Source organism: Falco punctatus, assembly GCF_963210335.1.
Source record: "Falco punctatus genome assembly, chromosome: 4".
Classification (NCBI taxonomy): domain Eukaryota; kingdom Metazoa; phylum Chordata; class Aves; order Falconiformes; family Falconidae; genus Falco; species Falco punctatus.
In genome coordinates, this window is record NC_137583.1 from 69224917 (window position 1) to 69248949 (window position 24033).

The following is a 24033-nucleotide window of genomic DNA, read 5'->3' on the forward strand; positions in this document are numbered from 1 at the left end:
CTTTAACTGTATATCAGTTTGCTTACTACTTTCTACTCTACGCAACCCTCAGTGTTCTCCCAGAACTGAACAATTGTCTGTCTCATCTGCAAGAAACTTCCCAGAGGGGAAAAAGAAAAAATCTCTTTAGCCCCAACTATGGTAGATGAAGAATAAAAATCAACAACCTTGTCTAACAGCCAGACCACTTCTTTCACTGTTGTGTGCTTACACAAGTAAGAACGACAAAGCGCTTACATTCACCTAACTTGATAGGTGTACAATATACCTATTGGAACCTAAGATAGATACTATAATCCCATTTCAGTCAGTCAAAGCAATCCAAAATAGATTTATCTGACCTGGTTAGCATCTACCTTAGCATAAGAAGACTTGCTCTCCAGACTGTTGTTTATACTGGCCAAGTTTCCATTGACTACAACAGGAACCCAGTCATGCAGCTTCGGGTATAGACATGTTAGGTGAAATGAACCCTATCCTACTTAACTGCTGGAAACAAACAGTTACAGTTTGACAGCTGACAAAATTAGTATCAGCTCCATGCTACAGCCAGGCAAACTGCAAGCCACCCACATCTCATCACCTGAAAGCTGGCAGGCAACTTGGACATAGTCTGATGACGCACAGAAAAGGCAAGAACCATGCAATGACATTGCCAAGCAAAGTCTGAACCCAATGACCAAACCCTAAATTAATGTAAATGCAGAAATAAGTGGTTACTTTAAAGCATTTGGAGGCAAGGATTGGTGATAAATTTAGCTTAATCACAGATAATATATTTCCTGGGCACAATTCAAAGTATGTATGTTAATCTTAGGGCTGCTCAAGGAAAAAATTCATCTATTTTTGAGGGCACTTTTTAGTGTTCACTCTCTGAAGGGCTGGGTAAATACTGCTTTTGTTTCTAAAAACATTTTTCCTCTGCTGACTGTTTTCCAGCAACAATTTTCCCAACAAAGCAAGACAGCTTTCAGAGAAACTTGATGCCTCTGGACTCCTTGACCTCTGTAAAACTTCTACATGCAGTAGAGAAACAGTACTGTATGGTATCAGCACCTGATCTCCTATTGATAAATGCATATTGGGTGTCCGCACTGACATTTCATCTGCTGATTATTATTCAGCTAATCCTGACATCTTGACTTGCTGCAGACTGAACTGGCCAGCCCCGCTCGTGGAAGGCTCCAGCTACTTGCTCTCTGAATGTTCTCAGAGGGCACTGCTGGAAAAGATCTACATCAGTGTTAGGTTCCACCTTGGTTTTCTTCCATTCCCCTCCACGTCCCACAACAGTAAGAGTCCTACTGCATGCTGAGGTTTACAGTTCTCAGGAAACTCCATTGGAGGAGGATTGTTTTTAAGCAACAGTGGCTATAACCATTCAATCTCATCCCATGCATAGGGGCTACCTACTGGATGACAATCCTTCAGAGCTCAAACATAACATCAGTACAGGATCCCAGTTTTTTGAAGCCAACCTTTAGTGATCAGAAGAGGGTATGAAAAGAACATGGGAACACAATATTAAATTATTGTAATGAACTCTGAAAGCTCTGAATTTTCAAAAGAAATGAGACCTAAAAATTTCTGTGGCAATGGCCATCCAACAGAAAATACTTACGCAGGGGCATTACAACCATGAAAACATGATTAATAATGGAAGGGGGAACGGTTCATTATCAACTTGTATTTGGACCTCATGTCATCAGAAATAATGAACTGACATTAGCAAACCATGAACTGAATCATATCTAACTCATTTTGCTGCTCCCAGAAAGGGAGGCATTGCAAGTGATGAGAAAAATTTTTCAATGACTACACATTAGATCAATGTATTAGCAAAGAACTCCACTTTCAAAGCTAAAGCATCGCTTGATTTTCCTATTTTAACACAGTAAAACTTTATAAGGCCATAAAAATCAATATGGTGCAATCTCACTCGCTGTTTCTCAGAACTTCTAACAGCGGCGAAGTGGCAACTCAAAATTAATTTAGGAGCTATACCAATGGGCTTTGACAGGGCTTGAAATTAAGGTGATATAGTCATTTGATGGCAAGACAAGGCAGGCAGCACAGACGACAGGCAAATCTGCTAGCACTGAACTCCAGCAGGCAAAAAGTGACGGAGTACGAGTGTATTTTGGGATGCTGTGGGCACGGCAAGCGGTCACACGCGCCTCGCCGAGGCCCACGGCTCTCCAGGCCCGCGCGTCCCCCGGGCGGCAGTGCCTGCCCCGCGCTGCCAGCGCCGCTGGTGCCACCACACACGGAGCCGCCCGGGCGCCCCTGCTCAGGGCCCTACACACCTTCCTCACACAGAAACCCAGAGGGGACGGGGAGAGCGGGGAGTACAAACAACCCGGATTCACCCCGGGGCCAGAACCAGAGAGCCCAGCGGCCGGGGCCCGGCCACCCCGCGCCCTCCACACGCCGCCCGGCGCCGGGGCCCCCAGCCCCGCGCAGCGCCGCTCGCAGGCCGCGCACCCCGGCCCCGCCCGCCCACGGGGGCTGCCGGCGACGGGAGGCACCGGCCCGGCCCGGCCCGCCGCGCCACCCCCGGGGCCGGGCCGCCCCGCAGCCCCTTGGCGAGGCGTGGCCGCCGGGTAGCGCGGCCCCTTGCGCAGCGCGGTGGCGGCGGAGCTGCCCGTCAGGCACCCGGCCCCGGGACCCCCAGTCCTGCCCTGCCCTGCCCGCCCGTCCCGGTATTACCCGCAGCGAAACCTCCGGTCCTCGCAGCGCCAGCCCCGCCTAGAGCCGTGCCACCTCCGGCAACCGCGCCTCGGGTGCGCCGCCCTCCTCCTCCTCCGGACGGCCGCGGCCGGCCGCAGTCCCGCCTCGGGGTCAGCGGCGGATGAGCGCTTTGCCCCGCTAATCCCCCGCAGGCGCCGGCAAAGCCGTCAGGGCTCGGCCCGCCCCAGGCAGGGCGCGGCGGGGGGCGCCGGGGCGGCCCGGCCTCCCTCGCGGCGGGGCAACGGGCTGCGGGGGGGGCAGCCGAGGCACCGGCCCGCGGGCCGCCACCAACCTGCGATGCGGACCGGCTGCGTCTCGAGCGGGGCCGCGCCGCCGCCGCCTGAGCCACCCGACGGCGATCGCGCCGCACCTGCCGCCCGGGGATGGGATCGCGCCGTCGGGTGAGCCCGGGGATCCCGCCGCCCGGGGAATCGCCACGAACCTGCCGCCCGGGGATCGCCCGGGGAGCCCGCGGACTCGGCTCACGGGAGCTGTGAATGGCGGCCCCGGGGCTGCCGGCGGCCGCGCACCCTGCCTAAACCTAATGGACTTAACCTGAGCCGCTAAAAATAATTGAGATCTGCTGCGTGCACAGGGCTCACGTTATTACACCGCAGAGAGACCAATATGCAGCAGCAACGCAACTTAAGCATAATACACAATAGCAGGGTGAAGTTGCAAGACAAAGTACTCAGACGTTGGGAAACGGGTGAATTCTATCAGTATAGCTCCTAAATGATATGTGAGCCAGGCTTTATTTATGCTTTTTTTGGAGGGCCACAGCCACTGCAAAGAAGCTGAACTTAATCAGCAACAGGGAGCTTGGGCCTCCATTGAAGACTTCTGCTGTTGCGTTGAGTTTGTCTCCTTCCATTTTCCTAGTAACATTTGAATGTTTTATGTTTTCAGACAAGTTTGACAGTAGGGAAGTTGTTTCAGAGCTATACATTTTCTACGTCTTTCACAAAAGCATAATAGAGACCAGGTAGTTCATGGCCAAGGTAGAGACCAGGATGGCCTTTCCATGGGAATATATCTGTGATGGGAAAGGCGGCTTATCCCATCCCAGACATCAAAGACATGATGTGGGTAAGAAGACTTAGAAAATTCATCACTAGGGGAAAATCGGTAGAAATTTCTATATTCTTAAATGCCAAAGTAAACAGCCACAAGCCAGGTATTTGTAAGCTCAAGAGGCCTCCTTAATTCCCTTCCTCAAAGTACTATTTATTTACTGTATAAAAAAAGTTAACATATTCAGACTGTGCACAGCATTACGCACATAGGAATTTATGAGGGAAAGTTTAAGATGCCATATAGTCTTCATTAACTCCTTTCATGGCTGGCTGCTCTGTCTCTTTATAGCCACTCCTCCTCCCCTGGATGAGACCCTGTAAAAATACAAATTGAGCTTCCTAGTTTTATTATCCCATTTTATTAATTGGGGTTAGGAGCACTAGCAGAATAGGGCCTCAGTTGCAAAAACATCGGTATTTTTTAGGCCTGAATTGCTACGTGAGCAACATTGTGCAAAGGTTCCCCCTCCGTGAGCAAAGCTCTCACTGACTTCAGTTGTGCTTATGAGTGCCCAGCACCTTTAGGCAGCGTGTCTGGATGGATGGCAGGTCACATGCAGAAGCATGATAGTCTAATCCTCTGATCATGCAGAAGCTTGACCAGAGTGCACCGTGAAAAAAGGTTAGAAGCCTTTCTGGGAGCTCAGGTACAAAAATGGGATGGTGGACACCCACACCTCTCTTCCCAAGCAGAGCTGGCATGCATCCCAAGCCTGGAACAAGGAGCTGAGAAAAGCTTAGACACAACCTTAGGAGCCAGAAAAGACAGTAAGTTCAGTGATTGGTTCATATACCCCCTTCCACTTCTAGCAGTGCTGTCTTAAAACAAAACCACTGCTGCCCATCTTGTCTGCTTCCCAGTATCTGTGTGCCAAAGTCACTGTCCCTTAGCACTGAAGAACTGAATTTCCCTGTGAGCTCTCCCTTTTCTGTCAAAGGGGCCCTCAAAGGCAAAAATCCATGATGTGACTCAGCTAACTGAATACATTTGGAGTGTTGTACACACTTTTGTCTCCTGCATTAATTAATTATTCAGGTGAACTGGTCTGTGAAATTCCCCCAAACTAGTATCTGCTTCATTTAGATGATCCTGAATGATGTGTAAGTAATGACAGTCTGTTGTGGAAAGGATCCTAGTTTAAACCAGTAAAAGTCACAACCAGCCTCTGAGGCCTATAAAGGCAGGCACTGTTCAAACAAACAGGCAGCCTCAGCCCTGAGTGACAGTCTACATGCCAAATAGACACTGACTGTGCTGGAAAACTTCGACACAAAGTGATTAAGTGACTTTCTGTGTCATGCAGCCCAGCCACACTTCTCCTTTCCCTTCATTTTCACTCCCTGTTTCTCCATCTCAACATGCCTTGGCTTTTGCTCCTCTTTTTTCCCAAAAATTTACTGCTTTGCTTTTCTATAGGAAGCTTTCCAGATGAGATTTTGAAGTTCCTTTGGGAACATGGGTATATGCTCCCCTTTCCCTCAAATAAAGTTGAAATAATTGAGGACAAGTATTATGTATTGATAACATCTAGATACATATTAAAAGACAAGTGTGATCATCTCCAGCTGTACCTGTGTGAGGTTAAGTTGCACTTAATGCCATGAGAGAGTGTCTGTACTACGCTGCCTTTTTAACAGATTGCGATTAGATTGGTTTCAGTCTCTCCCCTTGCCTTTCAACATACTTTTAAACTTTATTAGAAATACTGTGTGTAAATCTGAAAACTGATTTTGAATTACTATGGAAGAAGTGTGAAAGCAATATGAACAGACAACCTTTCAAAGCATCTGCAACATTAGATCACACTAGACAACTGCTTATAGAATAAATCTTACTCTTCGTTGTAATATAATGGACCAGAAGCATACATAAGTAGAGTGGACCTCTTTTACTTCAGAGCTGGAAAACTCAGACTTTTATGTTCTTAGCAGCTTCTAATGACAAAAAGAAAAAAAAAAAAGTTCTTGTGATTAAGGCACCAAATTAAGACTATAATTTATTTAATAAAATATTTCCTGTATTGTGAAAGTCCTTACCACATCCAAATAAAGTCAGAATCCTGCTGTGCTGGACACTGCAGACCCCCCTACAAAAAGAGGTCCTCCTGCTCCTGCTAGGTTCTGAATCCTAGGCAGAGCTCAGCTGTGGAGAGCTTGTGTGACCTAGGGCATATGCTCCCTCTTTTAATCTTGTTTCTTTCCTTTATAATTGAGCTTTTAATGCTGTTCTACCCGTGAGGAGGTGTTTTGATGGCTAATTATGTACATATGCAAATAACAAGTGACGCACAAAAAGATCAGCAGATATATAAATTATAACAAGACAATAAACAAACATGTTTAACTAGCAGAAGAGAGACAACCACTGTAAGAATTAAAGAACTTACCTCTCTGGGGGACTGCTTTTTGACCTCTCTGGCTGCTTAACTGAGCACAGCCTGTAGCAAATATGAGGAACTCCTCCCCTTTTGGTGTTTATTACAGAGAAACTATACTTCCTGCGACACCCGAGTAAATATCCTCTAGGAAAACCACCACAGAGTTTGTCTACCACTAGCTTAATAATCCTTTGATCATAAATACCATCCACCACAATGAATTACCAAGCATGCCCAAAAGCATACTTCATTTATTGAATGCATAGATTTCTCTGAAGAAACCCTGAGCTTTGCCAGATATTTTCTTTAGTTGATCAAAAGAGCTCCGTAACCCCTTTTGAAGGTCTTAGATGTGTGATCCTTGTAATCACATTTAAGGGGCTGGTTAGCTCAGGAGATTGTTAATAGGATACAAAACCTTTCACATCCAACCCAGATCAGTGCAGATGAAAAGTTGTGACTATTTAACAGCTCTTTCATCTCCTGTGACCTAACCCAGTTCCTAAAGGAGAAATGTATGTATTATTTTAAATTTACAGAATGTGGTTTTCAGGCTTTTTCAACTGCACATGTAATACAGAACATTTGACAAACAGGTAAATAATTAAAAAGCTCAGTGGCAATTAATGAATCCAATTAAAACTGCAATCAAAAGAATTTTGAAAATTCCCACTCCAAAACTACCTTCATAGTCTCAACAAGCGAGGATTATAGTAATCAAAAAGCAGGAATTGCTGGAAAGTAGGAGTGATTTAGAAAACTGACAGTTCACTGCAATTTCCTTGTATCAGTCCCTGTCATCAGACCCAGGAGCTGCACATCTAACACAGAAGTATTGCCTTTGAATGGCGATAGCCTAACTCACACTTACTCAGTCATACCCAGTAGGAAAAAAACAAGCAAGCAAGCAAGCAAGCAAGCAAACATATGCAAGGCATTGTGTTGGAATTTCACAGCTGTTTCTACTTGACAGGGTTTGAGGTAGCAAATTTTTAGGAGTTTGCCAGTGGTTTTAGGGGTTTGCAGGTGGGTTTTTTTCCATCTAAGAAAGTCCTAAGTCAGACCCAATTCGAACTCATGTCTCAAACTAGATTTTTTTAAAAATGCTCTGAAGTTATTTTCTTTTTTCTTTAAATAAAGTATCAGGAAAAGAGGTATTGGAAAACTGGGAATATGAAACTTTTCACAATTGCTCAAAAAATAATCACATAGGAGAAGGTCAGGGGCCAAGTGGTAACTGCAGAGATCTGTGCTACAAAATGGCTTCTAGCGTCCACAGTTACTTAGAGAGCGTACTTATCCCTTCCTTGGAATGCACTGATCACCAAAATGACCTTAAAGGATTTTGCTTACGTGCAATGGTGTGAACTAATAAGGTGCTGGGACATCTGAGGAGTGCTGCTTTTTGCATGCCCGGGTATAATGTGAGGTGCCAATCTTGAAAACATGCAGATAAAGATCTGGGGTTGTACTACTGCCATTTCCAAGTGTGCACAACAGATCCATCAGAGTCCTGAAGCTGGCTTGAAAATTGTGGGATTGAAAAACTAAACTAAGCAATAAACACCAGTCACGTGGTAATATGGGTCATGTGGCTCATCTTCTTAATACATCAGTTTCCCTACTAACTGCTTAGATATTCCAGGTTTGGCACTTTATATTCTTTCGCAAATTATTTTTGAATCAGTTGTATGGAGGGTCTTATTTATATCCTGGAGTAGCAGTGCCTATGTTATGCACAATCCAAGTGAACAAAAATATATTCTATATAAACTGGGTATTTCTTTACAGTTGTATTTCTCCATAGCCCCTGAAGTTTTAGGTAATCAGACTGGCACTAAGAAAAATACCCATTAAACAAATATCACCATTAACATTACTAAACAAAATGTACTTTGTTACATAAATAGGACTGTGAACTAGTGAACTATAAGCAGCATCAAGGTCTTGATAATTCAAGCAGTCAAACTGATGTTTGGTGTATACATCTAGTTATCGTCTGTACTGCTCTGGTATGTACTTAAGGAAAGCTGAAAAGACCTTTAGCTAAAAATAACAAAAAAATACAGCAGAATCTTTCTGTACGATTATTTCTACTTTTTTTCCACCCTGAATTAAAATAAGACCTAAAGCCTAGAAGTTGTTTAGTGTAGAGGCTCATACATAATATATATGTGTGCAGCATGTTGCATCCAGTCTCTGCATTCATTGCATTCCAGGTGCTGCCATTTAACCATGTTTATTAATGGAGCAAATAGAGGTCTTTTTATATCAGGTGATAAAAGAAGGCTAAGTGTTGAGCAAGTGTGTCTTTTCTTCTGCCTCTGAAGGGGTCACAGCGCACAAATGGAAGTGTCAGCCAGGAATGATAGATGGCATTTTGTATGAGTGAAAAGGAGAGAGATTTAGTCTTGATCAGCAGCCAGAACACATACGTGTATTTCTGTACAGAAAGTTGCACGTGGGTCTGCCTGACCAGTAGGTGTCCAAATCTCTCACTCACTTTTCTTCTACCTGACCTGATTGTTTCAATCAGCCTTGGCTAGTGCAGAAGATTCTCCACATTCACACCTCCCACAAACACCCATCACAGCTCTTGAAAGTTAAATTTCAGGCACTAAAGACATTATGGTTTACATAAGACCACTTCTCTCAAGACTGAATCAGTTCCAGCAGCCCTCACAAGAGTCACAGGGCACCAGCTCCTTAATCTGTGGATTAACTGGACATTAAGGTTACCATTGGGAAAAATGAAGCTTCTAATCCTCATAATGTATAAAGGACTGTAAAATTTAATCTACATATTCAGGAATAAGATATAAAAGTGTGATAATCAAGAAATTTAATGAATTTTATTTTGCTATGCTTTCATTTTTAATACCATACTTTTGTAAAGCCAATATAATGATTGTGAAGGGATATGACTTGTGAAGTTTGGAAGTTTGAGGCTGGAAGTACTCAAATAACTATTCTTGGAAAATTTCAAGTTTGGAATATCTCATAATATGCAGAATACTTCCAAAAGATACACAGAAAGTTTCAAGTGTTCTTTTTCTGCTCATTTTTTTCCTATTTTACACTGTTTCAGACATACCAGGAGCTTGCTGTCAGTGTAGATCATCCTTGCCTTGGAGCCAGAGGTAACAAGCACAGTGCCAGACTTCACACACTTCACAAATCTACACTTCATTAATCCCAAACAGTTGCAAAATAATAAACAAATAGATAAACCCTAGAAAATTCTCTTTTTCTTTCAGGAAAAAAGGACAGGTTGTTTGTATCACGCTAGCCTGAAAAGAAGAATGACAGTGTAATCTGAGAATAACCTGAAAAGTTTGTTTAGTTGTTTTTCTCCATTATTCAGCTGGTACTATTACGAATTCCTCAGCCTCCTAATTTGGAGGCACACCACAAATGAGTCTTGTAAACAGTTTCCTATTCATGAGCCTGTCGTTAAGCTCTGAGGATGTTCCAAAGATAGCCCTTGGAGGATCTGGATTTGTCTTCTTTTTCTTTTTAATCCGGTTATGGAGTATAACAAACAGTGACACAAACAGGATTACATTTCGAAGGGGCCCATGCCTGGTTATGCCAGCGACACAGCCATGCTGAGCTCCTGTTCCCTGCTCTGCAGCTTACTCTCTTCCCAGCTGCTCCTCCTCCTCTTTTCTGGCTGATTGTAAACACATTTGAAAATAACATGTTTATTTAGAGCAATTACAGATTGAAAAAAAAAGAAAAGAAAAGAAAAAAAGAGGGAAGCTATGTGCCATCCTGATTTTTAGCCTCTTATCTGCCTTTATTACCATACGTGTGTCCCAGTGCTCAACCAGTTAACTGTATGGAGCATTTCAAACACTTCGTTCTCCTGAATGAATGACGGGACAGCTGTGTCATCTCAGCTGCTAGCAGCAATGGAGGCAATTCTTCTCCACTGAGTACTTCCAGCATTTCTGTGGTGACATTTTCTTTAAAGCCAAATTGTCATTAGGACTCTTCCAGTTGACAAGCACTTTTTGAAATAAAACCACTGATTTTAAACACTGAGGGTAGTTTAAACAGTGAAATATGAAAGGCACCAGTATATTATCCATCTCAGAATACCTTCAAATGAAGGCAAAGAATTTAAAACAATGAAAGGCTGTTAAAACATCAAGAATTCTGTGTTCCTGAAAGTATTAATTGCATATTGATTATGGCAGCTTGTGTTCTAAATGGTCCCAACTGCCCTATCCATGACCATCTCTCTCCATTATTTATAACTCCTCCAATTTCTCCCATTAGCTACAAACTCAGAAAATATTCTTGCTTCCCAGCTATTGTCAGGAAAAAAATCTTTAGCACCAAGACCAATTGATACAGACTTTGATTAGAAATGTACCTGGTTTAAGATGTTTTTAATTTCATGATAGATTTTGAGACCTACAAGCAGCCAGTTTCCAATCTGTCCAATGGTGACTGACTGCTTTTATAGATTCTTAGGACTAATATAAGCTGTCTAGAATGACTGGCTCTGGTATTTCATATAAGCTGCTGTAGTTAGCAAGGGCCCACATTTAAGAAGGTAGCTAATAATATATTCTGTCAAAAACACTCTTAAGACAATCAAGGTAAGATTAAGAACCCCACCACGTTTTTCCAACTAGAGTCCCAGTTCCCAGTTCTCAAATGCATCTTATCTGTCCTATGTTATGATTGGCATTATAAAAAAATAAAATAATTGTAACAGAATGCATTTCATAAGTTTATATGTAATTTCTACATCAGGTAGTACTGACTTTGTGGCTTATATACACTTAGCCCTCAGATGGTATCTGACAGTTCAATATGATCTGTAAGTCACAACAGGATGGCAAGGTAAATTTTCTGGAGTAAAGAAAGTTATTGAAAGTTTCAATAAACAAGATTTAAATTAAATCAAAAAGCCAACATTCAAAAGCCAGCAGTCAAAAAAAGCTTGTTTTCTCCTTTACATTCTCTAGATAGCAAATAAGACTGTACTATTTGTGTTTGTTAAATAATATACCTTTGCAAAGCTGAGGTAAACTTATCTGGCTGTTCTTTAAAACATTTAAGTTGCAATTAGTGTAATGGTCCATCAGTTACTGTGTCTAGCTGCTCTTCAGTGCCAGAATTAGATCTTTAGCTGGCCTTTTAAAATTGCTTTTTAAAAAGGATTTCTAAGCAAACCTGCAGAGGAGCCATAATGGATCTAACCATGTGGAAGTTTTCAGTCCTGAAGATGAAAATGGTCTTTATGAAGGTGCTCTAAGTTACAGATTGAGGGGTGCAAACTTTACTCCTCAAACTCAGCCTTTGCAATTAGCCTTTGCAGTGGCTAATGCTGAACTGCCTCTGAGAAATGGATCATGCAAAGTGAGATTTAATTTCAATCCGCCTTAAATTATAAGCATCCATGTAGGTGACAGGTTTTCCCTTACAGAGTCTTGTGTGAACTGGACTTTGAACTGGTTTTCACACCAGAGCACGGTGTCTCATGGGATAAGGGAACGGGGATGGAAATGCGTTGCTGGAAGTAGAGGTAGGGCTGTTTCACCCACTACTACAAAGCTAAGCACTGAGAAGAACAGCTTTTCCCAAGATGTGGTCTGCCCTCACTCCCAGGCAGTCTTAAGCACAGCCTGTCCTAATGGCTGTTCTTGACTTTGCAACCGTAATAATGTTCTCTTTACCTAAGCTGTATGTACTACATAGAATAACTTATAGTAGTTAATGCTATTTCCACCTCCCTCACCTGTCCTTACACAACTGTGACAATTGTGAACCCACACACTATTTGGAAAGACCAGATGAACTCTCATTTCAGCTGCCAAGCCAGTCCCCAGTTAAGGATTAGGATAAGGCATTTTATATGGGGTTGGCTTATCACACCTTTGCCTGTTACCGTGCTTTCTGTACCTTTCTTTGATGGAGCTGAAATTGCTCGCTGCGGGAGACCCGATGCTGGACTGGGTAGCCCACAGGTCTGGTTCACAGCTGTGGAAATTCGGTGTTCCCACTGCAGCCACTTGGCCGCGGGATTAGGGTGTCTTCCTACCCTGTTGTTGCCTGCCATGGTCTCCTGTGGAGAATGTCCTCAGCACACTCCAAGACTGTCTCCTTTTCCCCTTTTTGCTCAAACACACTAGTTAATCATTGCTTTCACACACAACTGAGACGACAATGCAATTTCTGATTGTTTAGCTAAGCTACACAGAGGCCAGGACTGCTGCGGCTGTCCTGTGTGCGCTGCCAGCCTCAATTAGCCTGTTGAGCGCAGAAGAGGTTCTGTTTTCCCGGAGGTGGTTTTGTGTCCTGAGGTTCTAGCTTTGATTGTGGCAACTGCCTTACTTAGCAGGCACTGCAGGACACAGAAGGAAAGAGAAATCAGAACAGCGGGGGAAGGCTGGCGCTCACCGCAGAGGCACAGCAGAGAGAAGGGCCACCCGCCGCCTCCCCTGCTTGTGTCTGACAATTGAGCTCAGATTTCTACCTTCAGTTCTGCTCGAATCCAAAGAAAGGAGCTGTGCGTAGCAAGCGGAAAATTGCTTACAAACTTTCTGCAAATACAAACAATTTTGTGTTGTTTGTTTGTTTGTTTGTTTTTAAAAGGGACTGCAGCTTCGGAGAGATGCAAAATCTTATCCCCGTGTCTCACCATGTGATACAAAACTCCCGACTCCCCTGTTTGTAAGTGCTCAAGGGACACTGGCCCTGATTCCTTGCTACTGGCACCTGTCTGACTCAAGAAGGAACTCCTAAATTTGTTATGTGAAAAGCTACCTCATCTGGCTTACTGTTTGGAACGCTACTGCATGCAAGTAACGAACGTCTAACTACTGTATTTGTACGAGGGAGTTCAATATGGCACTATTTTCTATTTGGGGAGCGGATGCGGGTTTCTGATTATCGGATGTATCTATTAAGATTTACATTCCTAAACTCGATCTCATTCAAGGTAACAGTAGAACTTGTGTTGGTTTAGAATGGGCTAAGGACTGACCCTTGAATGCAGTATTTTTAAAAGAAATTCAGTTATTTCCATTACTGACTGTTTAGACATATGACAACAATAAGGAGCAGTACTTTACATTTTCTGGCACTTTTTATTCCCAGGATTTCTGCACATGCCACAGACTACACACATCATCATCCCGTTGTCAAAGGGGTTGCAGTAGGTGGTAGAGATCTCCACGCTCACAGACAAGATTTCAGTTTTGGAATCTGACACGGAAGACCCGCTGCACAGAAAGCAACAGGGCACCTCAGAAGGAGTAAGGCACAGGATATGATGTGTTTTGCACCTGTTATGCAACAGAGAACAATTTGCCAATTAATTCAGGTAGTGTTAGAGAGAAGAGATAACATGTCTTGGATTTCCTGCTCTTAATTTATTGAACAGCTAGGCCCTTGGGACTAATAAAAAGAATTTCACCAGCCTGCAGGAGGTCTACAGTTTCTGATATAATAGAAAAATACCATCTCTCAGCCTGGAAAAATGTCATTAACTGATGCAGACCTTGCATAAAGAGCATCTCTAGTGGACTATTCAAATAAATGTTCTACCTTACCTTTAAACTATACTCCCTGATGAGCAGAATGATAAACAAGGTACACAGGGTGAGTATTTACCAATTTCTTACTGCTCTGTTTCTTTACAGTGACCAGCCCTGAGAAAACAAGGAAGGAAATAACCTTTCCATCACTTTCTCCTGGCACCTATGTGCCAGGAGACTTTCATTTCCTAGACACTTCTTACATGGGACTGTGTCCTAGGACCTAGGTGACAAGCTGAATTGTAGAATGGGTTGGGTTAGAGGGACCTTAAAGATCATCTAGTTCCAACCCCCCTGCCATGGGCAGGGACACCTTCCACTAGACCAGGTTGCTCAAAGCCCCATCCTGCCTGGCCTTGGAAGCTTCCAGGGATGGGGCATCCACAGCTTCTCTGGGTAAGCCGTTCAGTGCCTTACCACTCTTATAGTGAAGTATTTCTTCCTAATATGTAATCTAAATCTATCCTCTTTCAGTTTAAAGCCATTCCCCCTTGTCCTATCGCTACACGCCCTCATAAAAAGTCCCTCTCCAGCTTTCTTGTACCCTTTAAGTACTGGAAGGCAGCTGTAAGGTCTCCTGGAAGCCTTCTTTCTCCAGGCTTAACAACCCCAACTCTCCCAGCCTGTCTTCACGGGAGAGATGCTCCAGCCCCCTGATCATCTTCATCCCCTCCTCTGGACTTGCAACAGGTCACTTAGGTCCTAAACCACTACTGAGGGAATATGAATATAGAGGACTCCATTATTTTGTGTGATTACTTAGGAAATAACTGAGGAAAGAATTTATAAAAGAAAAACTCAGTAGTTTCTTTCTCTCTGCAGCTTCATTAATACAAATTGGAAGAACAGGTAATACAATAGAAAGTCTTTTGGCTTGACAGCGAATTCCCAGAATCTTCTCACTTTCAAACTAATAAATAAATCAAATGTTCCTTATTAATGAAGATGGCAGTACCATCTTACAATGCTTGCTCTGGTGCCAGGTACAGTTTAAGACAGAGGGTCTTATTTTTTCATTCACTTAGAAGCAGAGGGTTTATTGAGGTACTGGCTGATCTAAAAGCGATAACATTTTTCTTCATAAGGGCATTTAAAAATGAATCAATGCTGAATTAATACTCCTCAAAAAACTTTTTTTAACTAGTTCTGTTTTATACCATATTTATTGATCATGTCAGTTGGAAGGCCTATACCGAAGCTTGGACGATTATGCATCTGATTCGCAGTCCTCTTGTGCAGGTGTGCCAAGATGGATTTATCAAGGAACCCATGGAGTTATGATCAGTTAGAGCAATAAACGAGTGTCCTGCCTCTTCTTAGCACATGAGTTATCTCTTTTCCTCTCTTTTCAAAATAGGCAGCTCTGTCTTTACTAGTTGAGGGACACATCTCCAATCTGTAAAGATTGTTTCACAACATGCTGAGGTTCAGTCTCAGTTTTATCATGAGATTCAGGGCTCAAAGCTTCAAATCAAACTGCAGACATGTTGTCTGTTTTCTAGTTGAAGTAGTCATATACTCTGAGTATGAGAGGTGTGTAATTCATCCTACAGAAATCTAAGAACTAAAAAAAACCTGTTTAGTTTGCAAAGTGGGTGATGTGGCAGTCTGTGAAAACCCCTGGTGCTGAAGCATCTGGTAGTGAACCCCCCCCAGAACAGAATGAAGGGCTGACAAAGACACAGCAGCAAATAAGAATTACATCCAACCTCCAGCCTTCAAACAGCTTCTGGGAAGTCACCATGATTCATGTGGCTTCCAGGCAAACCTTGCCTGCAGTAGCTTTCTTAAGATTCAGTCTGGAGCTGCTCAAAAAATTAATTCTAGCTTCTGTCAGTCTTCTCCAACTCTCCTTCATGTTTATCATCCTGGGTCAGAGTCTTAGGTTTGTTTTTCAGGCCTGTTGCAATTCGGGTTGGTTGTTTTGGATTTCCTCGGCAGCAGCTCACAGGCTGCTGGCGGGATCGGGGCCTGTAATTTTATTCTTTAGATAGCTCAAAATACTTTTTCTTCTCATGTATCATATGTTCTGCAGTTTCTAAATCCAACTAGGGAGATTGGGATGCTGAATGACATTTATTATAGCTTATAACTTTGCCTCTGTAACCTACCTTGAGCATCTTCTTATGCAAAAAGACAAACAAGAAAGTTTCATTAGATAGGCAGCAGCAACCTTTGTCCAGTTATATATAACACAGATTTTTTTTGTATTATTATTGTTTTGCTGTCTTTTTATTTCCAGTGAAACATTTCTCAAAGGAGAAGATTTCACTAAAGTGGTAAAGGAACATTTTTATTTACTGTATTCTCCATGTAAATAGTAAACATGTAAATAGTAAACTATTTTTCCATACCTATCTATCTATCTATCTAAAACACCTATCATCATATTGATAAATGGATATTAATTTTTTTTTTTGCTTTAGAACCAGTAGAACAAAGAAAAAATATAGAAGACATAGCTCAAGGCTCATTTATTTAAAGTTCCTCAATGCTAAGACATCTTTGCTCTCAGTTCTTCAAGAGTGACTTGCAAAGAATGCAACACAGCACACCGAGTCCACAACACCATTTTTGTTCATTTCACACAGGTCTGTAGGCAGCGTACAGCTGCCTACAGAGCAGAATTAGGCCTGTGTTGCTATTGAATGACCTGGCTCAGAGCCATCAAGAGATTTTTGCAAGTAGCTCCTATTAATGCTAATGGGAATGTGACAAATTAATCTCTCATGTACAGATGAGAGAACAAATCCATTCAGTTGCAGAATAAAAATACTGTCAATGTTTGAGAGACTACAGAAACCTGAACCATGTAACACCAACATCAACAACCAACAGTCTGGCTTCTTTTGACTTGTTAGCACCATGCAGTCTAAAATCAGCACTGGTACAAAGATAATGCAGTGTGTCCTCCAACTCTTGCACCTCTGCTGGGGTTTTTCTTTGTTATATCATACTGGTAAATTGCAACAGCATTATTCCAGCTTCTAAGAAAACCCAGCAGTAAGTAACATAAATATTTATTCAAAAATCCACATTGTAAGGGCAGAACTAAAAAGAAGATAATATAAATAAATTTAAAAAAATCAAGGAAAATAATAAGAGCATTGCCTACATTTGCTTTGGTATAACAAGTAAATTTTGTATTTGCTTATTTACACGTTATTTAAAGTATAAGCAGATATTTCCATCATAAATGCAGGCATGCTTATTTGTAGTACTCAACAAGTTACTCCTCAGCTATTTTCTGTTCTTACAGTGTGATTTCGTAGCTTCTTCCCAATAATTATTGTTTGTTTACAGTTGCACTCCTTTGGTGCAAATAAAGCAAAGGTTCTTCTGAAATCCTGCATATTTACTGTTATCTGGAAACCAGTCCTACCAGTATACCTTTCAAATTCCTTGCTGCACTGTTGAAAGATGGTAACACTAAAACGGAATGTCACAGGGACAACTGTGAGAAAGATAGAAATCTCTGAAGTGGGTAGTACGGGACACAAAGGTACCTAAACCAGGAAAGATTCAGTAAAATCAAATGTTGGGAGACATCTGAACATGCTGCAAAGATAGATGAGATTCTGGGTCATGGATGTTTAAATGTTTCGTGTAAAGAGGCAAAGGATTTATTGTCCTATTCTACCACTTGTATATTCATGAGTAAATTACTGTATTATGAGAATGTGTCTGGTGCACAACATGAGCCAACACAAACCCCTCTGAGATGCAGCACATGCAGTAGTGCTGGATGGCTTCAGGAAGGCCATCCTCTCCCAGGCATATCTGCCCAGTGAAGAGGAGCAGGATGTCATGCCAGGATTGTCACTGGCAATGCCTTGCTGTTTACAGATGGGACATGGGCTTGAACAGGCTCCCAGAGAGGCCAGACTGGCTGAGGGCACTGCAAGTATGGACCAGCTGCTCCTCAGGTTTCTCCCTGCCAGTGCAGTGGGAGCACGTGTAAGACATCCTCTGGTGCACTGAAATAAAAGTCACCCCTGTGGAGATCAGTGAGTGCCTCAGTGGTCTGCTTTGATGCTGGCATTGTGTTGAGTCATGAAGTGCATCTGAAGAGTTCTGTCCTGCTGTCTGAGCTTAGAATGATGCCAATAGGGATGAAGCTCAGAATGGCTTCTCAGTGTTTAAGGATATATCTCATGCAGCCTACAGATGCCTTGGAGGTCTTTCAAAATGCTGAGGATCCCAGACAGAAAAATCAAGGCATTTTCATTTCAAGGAAATGAAAGCAGAGACTGCAGAAAGGAAGAGCTGGCCAACCACACTTGAAAAAGCTCTTCAGGCACCAGGACAAGCTAACAATCATCCATTTCTTGTCACTGTTTCAGCTGCATGAAATGTATTTCTGTTTGAACATTTTAACATACAAACCCCCAAAAGTCCAGTCTGGCCCCATTGAAGGAACTAGAAACACTTGGGAACTCTTCCAAAAAATACTTTCAAAATGACAGTTCATCTGTCATCTTACCTACATCCAGTTCACTTGCTATAATTTTCAAACCTGTAAAATATATTTTTCTTGTGATTTATATTGAACTTTTTGTTTGGCTCCAGTTTGACTCCCCCAGTTTGTCTTCTGGATGGCAATTCAAGCAGCATCCATCATGCAGTTCTATTGCTAGACCTTAATCTTTCTCCTAGCAAGGTAAAATCTCAGGACTTTGGGAATTTTTTGGTTTACCATAATCCTGAGCAAGGCAGCTTCTGGGGCTACATTCCTAGACTACCTTCTTGGTTTGGAAGATCCAAAATGGGATTTCTAGATTTTGGCTACATAAAACTACCCATGAACTACCACCTATCTTTCTGGAGCTGATCTGATGCCCTCAGTGAGTTTTTTCACTATAAAAAATGTCTGGTCATGCAAATGGATTCAATATCATGTCTGCAGCTTAGCTGCATTAGTCTGGTTTGCCTTATTAGCTCTCCTTACAAAGCTCTAAGTTCATTTCTTGTGTATGGAAAATCCAGGTGTTTTCCACTAGCCAGAGGCTGCAGCTAGGTGCTTCATCGGATGCTTTGGATTTCCTCACCAGCACTGCACAGACTGCTAGCAGGATCAGGCCTGTGCTTTTGGAAGGAGGAAGCTGTCTGTCACTCAGGCTTGAAGTTCAGTAATTTATTTTCTTCCCCTTTAATCTATGTCCTATAGAAGGTCTGGAATTTAAGCAAGCACAACCTAGGTAAGAATCTTCACTTTCTCACTTTGACTCGGAGCTCCATTTTATCAGCGTGAGCTGCTAAGATAATTTCTTTCAAACTGCAGAAATGAGAAGAGGACTTTGTAATCAGATCTATTTTGTCACAGTAGCCTTGGGCTTAAACTTGCATGTGAGACGAACCTCCCAGTTTATCCTGCTGCCCCAGTTTTGGCACTCTGTCTTTAGTGTGAAGTGAGCCAGGCAAGTCAAGAAACAGCAAAGCACGGGAGGATGCACTTGGCTGAGGCTCAGCCCCTGTGGTGACAAGCGCCATGTCCATCTTCAGCAATGTCCTGCAGAGAGCTCTATGCAACACTGGACTAGAAGGAAATAGCAACTTACCTACTTAAGAACATCAACAAGAAAATGAATGGAAATGGTAATACTCTAGGTGAAAAATGTATTTGGGAGTCCCAAGGCAGTGCAGCATTGCAGCCAGGGATCTGGCCCAGGGGATGAGTCTGGAACATTCATGGTGTGTGCATCACCTGGTAAAGAAACATAGCTGGCAGAGGTAGAGATATCCGTGAATGAAATCCAGAGGAAATCCAGAAGGCAAAGTGTGTAAGAATTGTCCAAGCATACCTACATTTCCAGAATTACCAGAAACTTCTCCTGAGTAGAGACATAGGTATGGACAGTCATGCACCACAGACCAGTGCTGTGACAGAACTTGAACTGCAGTGCGCTCGCTCAGCAGGGCTTTCCAGATCAGTGAAAAGCACAGAGTGGCTGTGGCTCCTCGTTACTGCAATTTCCTTTGCTACATCAGCTGAAAACTTATATCTATGCCTGCCCGTGTGCAGTCATACAGGACTGCAGAGAGTCAGACCAAAGTGGTATTGGACAGATATGAGAGATCCATTTACTGAGCAATGTCAGAAATACACATGGCAACTTTTAATTGAAATCGTCACAGGCAAAGGGCCAAACTTTCACGGGCTTCTTGGGTGAAAGACAATAGTCCCTAGGGCAGTTAAAAAGAGCCATTGTATGTCAGGAAACTAAGACAGGAGGAACCGCTGTGAGACTGCCTAACAGACATCCCGCTGCAAACAGGAAAGAAAATTGGGCTGTGGAAACAAGGCAGGGAGCTGCACGGAACCTACAACAGGAGGGAGTGCTGGGGGTACAGGAGAAACAGAAAACAGCTGCTTGATCCTGTCTGGCAATGCATATATCCTAATAGGAGCAGTACAGGCTCGGCCAGCCAGTCTATGACTGTGAAGTAGCCACTGGAGTAACATGCTCCGTGTGGCAGAACGAGCTCTTTGGTCTGTTTTGTGAATAAAAACAAGTATTTAAAATTGAACTTGAGACCCACTGTTAGTACGCTGCTTTACAGTACCTAATATGCACAGGTGTCCCCCCTTTGCTCGGTGCTGTCGGATTACTGGATGATTGAATAACTGATTTTCAGACAATTTATTTTTACCAAATTTTTAAAATTTGATGAGCTGTGTTAATGAGTTACAAGTCAAAGAGTGGCCAGGCTACTAATGGATGTTCAACAAAAATACAGAACAGTCTCTCACCTATCAAGGATAAAGCCATCTACCTATGGTATCCATTCCCACATCCCTGCAGATAACTAGCTATCAAACAAAACTTTGGGGTTTACCAGCACTTGTGTGTACATTGTGCTGCCTCTGCAGACAGGGTTCCAAATATTATTTATTTAACATCTCAAGCATAATAATGCAGTGGTTTTTTTAAACCAGACTTTGCATTTAAATGCACATGTGTGTACATATACTGCAGATGGCTACGAGATGGTGTATAACTCCGGATGGCATGAACCAAAGCAGTACCTCCTGTTGAGGAAAAATCGTATGTAGTGAACTATAAGAAGAAATATTCCAGAGCAACAAAGTACCATAGAGTGCTTTGAGCAAGCCAAGGCTCTCTGGAATACCAAAGGAGAGAGAAACCAAGTATCAGCTATTCAACAATGCATTAATATGTTGTCAAAGGTCTGACCACCGCTAACACGTCTTTGTATCCAAGAGGAACCACAATAGCTTTTATCTTACCCTGGTCTTGCTGAATCATCTTTTTTTTTGCCTACATTAGATATTCACTGAACTAATCTAAAACTCCTGTAAATCTCTCTCTTCCTTAAAAGAAAGGGGGTTTCTGTATTAGTTCTGCCTTCATTTTTATGAACCAAGATAAATGTGAGCTGTTAACACATTTGTAAATCTCTTATTCTGGTTTACAGGCTTGAAGAATCAAGCTCAGTACATCAGTAAGAAGTCTGCATAGAGCACACACAGCACTTGTATCACTGGATCATAATTCCTCCGCTCTGGGATTAAATTCCGGTGGACCTTGTCCTACAAGTCTTGCAGAAAATAATTCATGAAGAGAGGACGTATGAAAGGATATAGTAATTTCACATACGGATGAAAAATCACATTTAAGGGACCAGTATGTCTCTTGATTCCTGTCATACTTAGTCTGTAATTACTTGCTGAAGTGTTTGGATATGAAAGGAAGAAATCCAGGGGGTTTGTTAGCTCTGCCTATTCTTGAAGTGCCCAGCTAAACTTTTGCTTCAGTCTGCTCAAACCCCATTCTGGAATCAAAAGCTTATGACTCTAAGTAACTTAGTGAGCGCATCAAAACTTCTTTTTGACTACTGCTTATAAAAAAAAAAGAATAAAATAATAATAATCTTATGAGTAAAAGGTACAGTTTTCCAAATTATACCTGCATATACAAATGTAGATGTGTTCTGATATGTATGCAGGTTGTCCTTCAGAACAGTCACTGGGTTGGTTTGGACATTGCTTGGCTGCCTGGAATTTTGTGGTTTACTACCTGGGACAATGTACACACTTGTTCAGTGATTCACTTTCCCCTATTAAGACTCAACTTGAAATTCCATTCAATAATAAAATACAGAGAACTGCAAATGCTCTGATCACCTCTATCAGATTGCCCACTGCACAAACCTTTGTGAAAAGTATCCTAAGGGACTTAACTGTGAAGTTCTGTGCAGTAAACTGTTCCAGTAAAACGCTCTGCATTAGGGTCAGGTTAGAGCTAACACCTAGCAAATGAGGTGAGCAGGCTGGGAAACTGTAACAATCAGAGGCTAGCATGTGTCTTGTATTTCAAGATTTCTCGTATTTCTAGCCACTCGCAATAGTTTTTTAAGTGAAGTACTAAATGAGCCCATAGATCTATGTGAAATACTTCAACAGTCTACGTTCCAGACGAGGCAAGGGTAACAGCAAGTTACAATGCACACACGCACAAGAGAAATCACTTTAGCTGTATTTGAAATAGAGTTTGTTAGTGTAATTCCTGGCAGCCGATTAGTGACGCACCCCACATTTTACAGTGCACACCAAGATACACAGAGGATTATCACAGCCAGATGGGGCATTTCACTACATTAGGGCATAATTATGCGAAGAGAAAATGGGAAGTTGAGCCTAATGATCCTTTCTTATGCCAAATGTATATGTGGTGGGAAACACAGACAGGCAAAGCCAGAGTTCTTCAGTGCCTGGAGTACCTCTCATTGTTTTATAAAACTAAAGGGACAGTAACATAGCGCCCCTAAACCATTCTGAGGTGCTGCATCAGACAGGTAAGGAAGGTAGAATGCTACCTGCCACCTCTCCACAGGATGCAGATCACCTTCACTCAATCACTAGCCCAGCCTGGCCATATTTATGTTAGAACTGATACAGTCACAGCCTATGTGGGCAGGTCTGGAGACCCAGCATGCACAGCACAGTCAATGCCACAATTCATAAGTAATATTATTATTGTTACTATATAAAGTCTCTGAAGGCACCTTTTCCTTGTGTACGTTTAAGTAAAAAGTGGCTATGACCATTTAGGTTTTCTTGTCACCAAAGGCATATAATCTTCTCTGTATATCTACTGTTTCCTTTTGTAGCTGTATTATTCTCCAGAATTGGGAGGTACTTACTGATCACACAATATATATATATATAGTATAATTTCCAGAAACTCATTTCTTACACATTGGTCTCAGGTCACTTCCCATTTTCTGTTTCCTGCAAGTTAAGCCACGTTCCATTCACCCACAGTGAAAGGAAGGAAGAATATTATGTATCCAAGACAGGAGTTATCAGGCTGAGCATCTGAGCCCCTAAACTGAGAGCATCAGGCAGCACTTGGCTTAGTACTCCACTCTGGATGAAACTCTCTTAACCCCAAAGATGTGGGTAGTGGTAGACACAGAAGCACTGGGTCTGATGCGTAAGGGCTTGCTCTCCATCTGACACCCCTTCAGTGGCTTCCTGTGGTACACAAACACTTTTGTGTCCGAGTCCAACTTTCCTCAATGCTGTACTTCCTTGCGGGGCTTTTTCATTCTCCTCTGCCTTTATGCCTCCATGCCCTCCCTCTGAGACACCACCATCCCCTCAGCTGGCTGCATGGCTCCGAGGGACAGCACGGTCTCCTCAGACCAGGAAGGGAGCCATCAGGATGAAGAGCAGCCTTCCACCCTGCTGCCCTCTCTCTCAGGCCTTTTCACTGGACATATGGATGCCCAACAGCCAAGGAAGCGTTGCAGACGGCTGTGCCACCCACTCCCCCATTTAAGGCCGAGTTTCTAGGTGGGGTCTGCCCTTGCACTGGAAGGTGCTGCAGGGACAGGTGACTACTAGAGAACATTAGCAACTGAATCAGTAGCACTTCCAGATCCATGGGACATGGGTGCAGTTTTAGCCTGCATCCTCTGCACGATGAGAGCAGAACTTCGCCGGGGGCATAGCAGGCTGCGGTGGCTGGGCTGCCTCTGCACCGAACCCACTCCCTGCTCTTTTCCCAGTGACTGGCGGGGTGAAGAAACACGACCTGAGGAGCCGCTCCTGCAGAGAAAGGCAGCCCTGCTTTAGGAATCGCTGGCGCCATGAGGAGTCACTTTTCAGACCGGAACCACGAGCCAGCGCGGCGGTTGCGGCCCGCAGCGAGCCGGGGGCAGCAGCTCGACCGCCCCCGGAGCCCGCCCCGCCGCGGGAGCCGCAGGGCCCGGCCCAGCAGGGGGCGACGCCGGCCAGCGGCTCCGGCAGCCCGCGCCGGCTGGGGC

General features: G+C 43.1%; 1 protein-coding gene across 10 annotated transcripts in view; it reads right to left on the reverse strand.

The window, feature by feature from the left end:
* MYO3A (myosin IIIA) overlaps window positions 1-23571 on the reverse strand; it is a 145008-nt gene extending 121437 nt beyond the window's left edge. For 7 of the 10 annotated variants that reach the window (XR_013927912.1, XM_080386054.1, XM_080386053.1 and 4 more), the window contains exon 1: window positions 2710-3093. The gene's annotated coding sequence lies outside the window, so the exon portion shown is untranslated. The other 3 variants (XM_080386051.1, XM_080386050.1, XM_080386049.1) reach the window with 3 other exon arrangements.
* Between the last annotated feature and the right edge of the window lie 462 nt (window positions 23572-24033).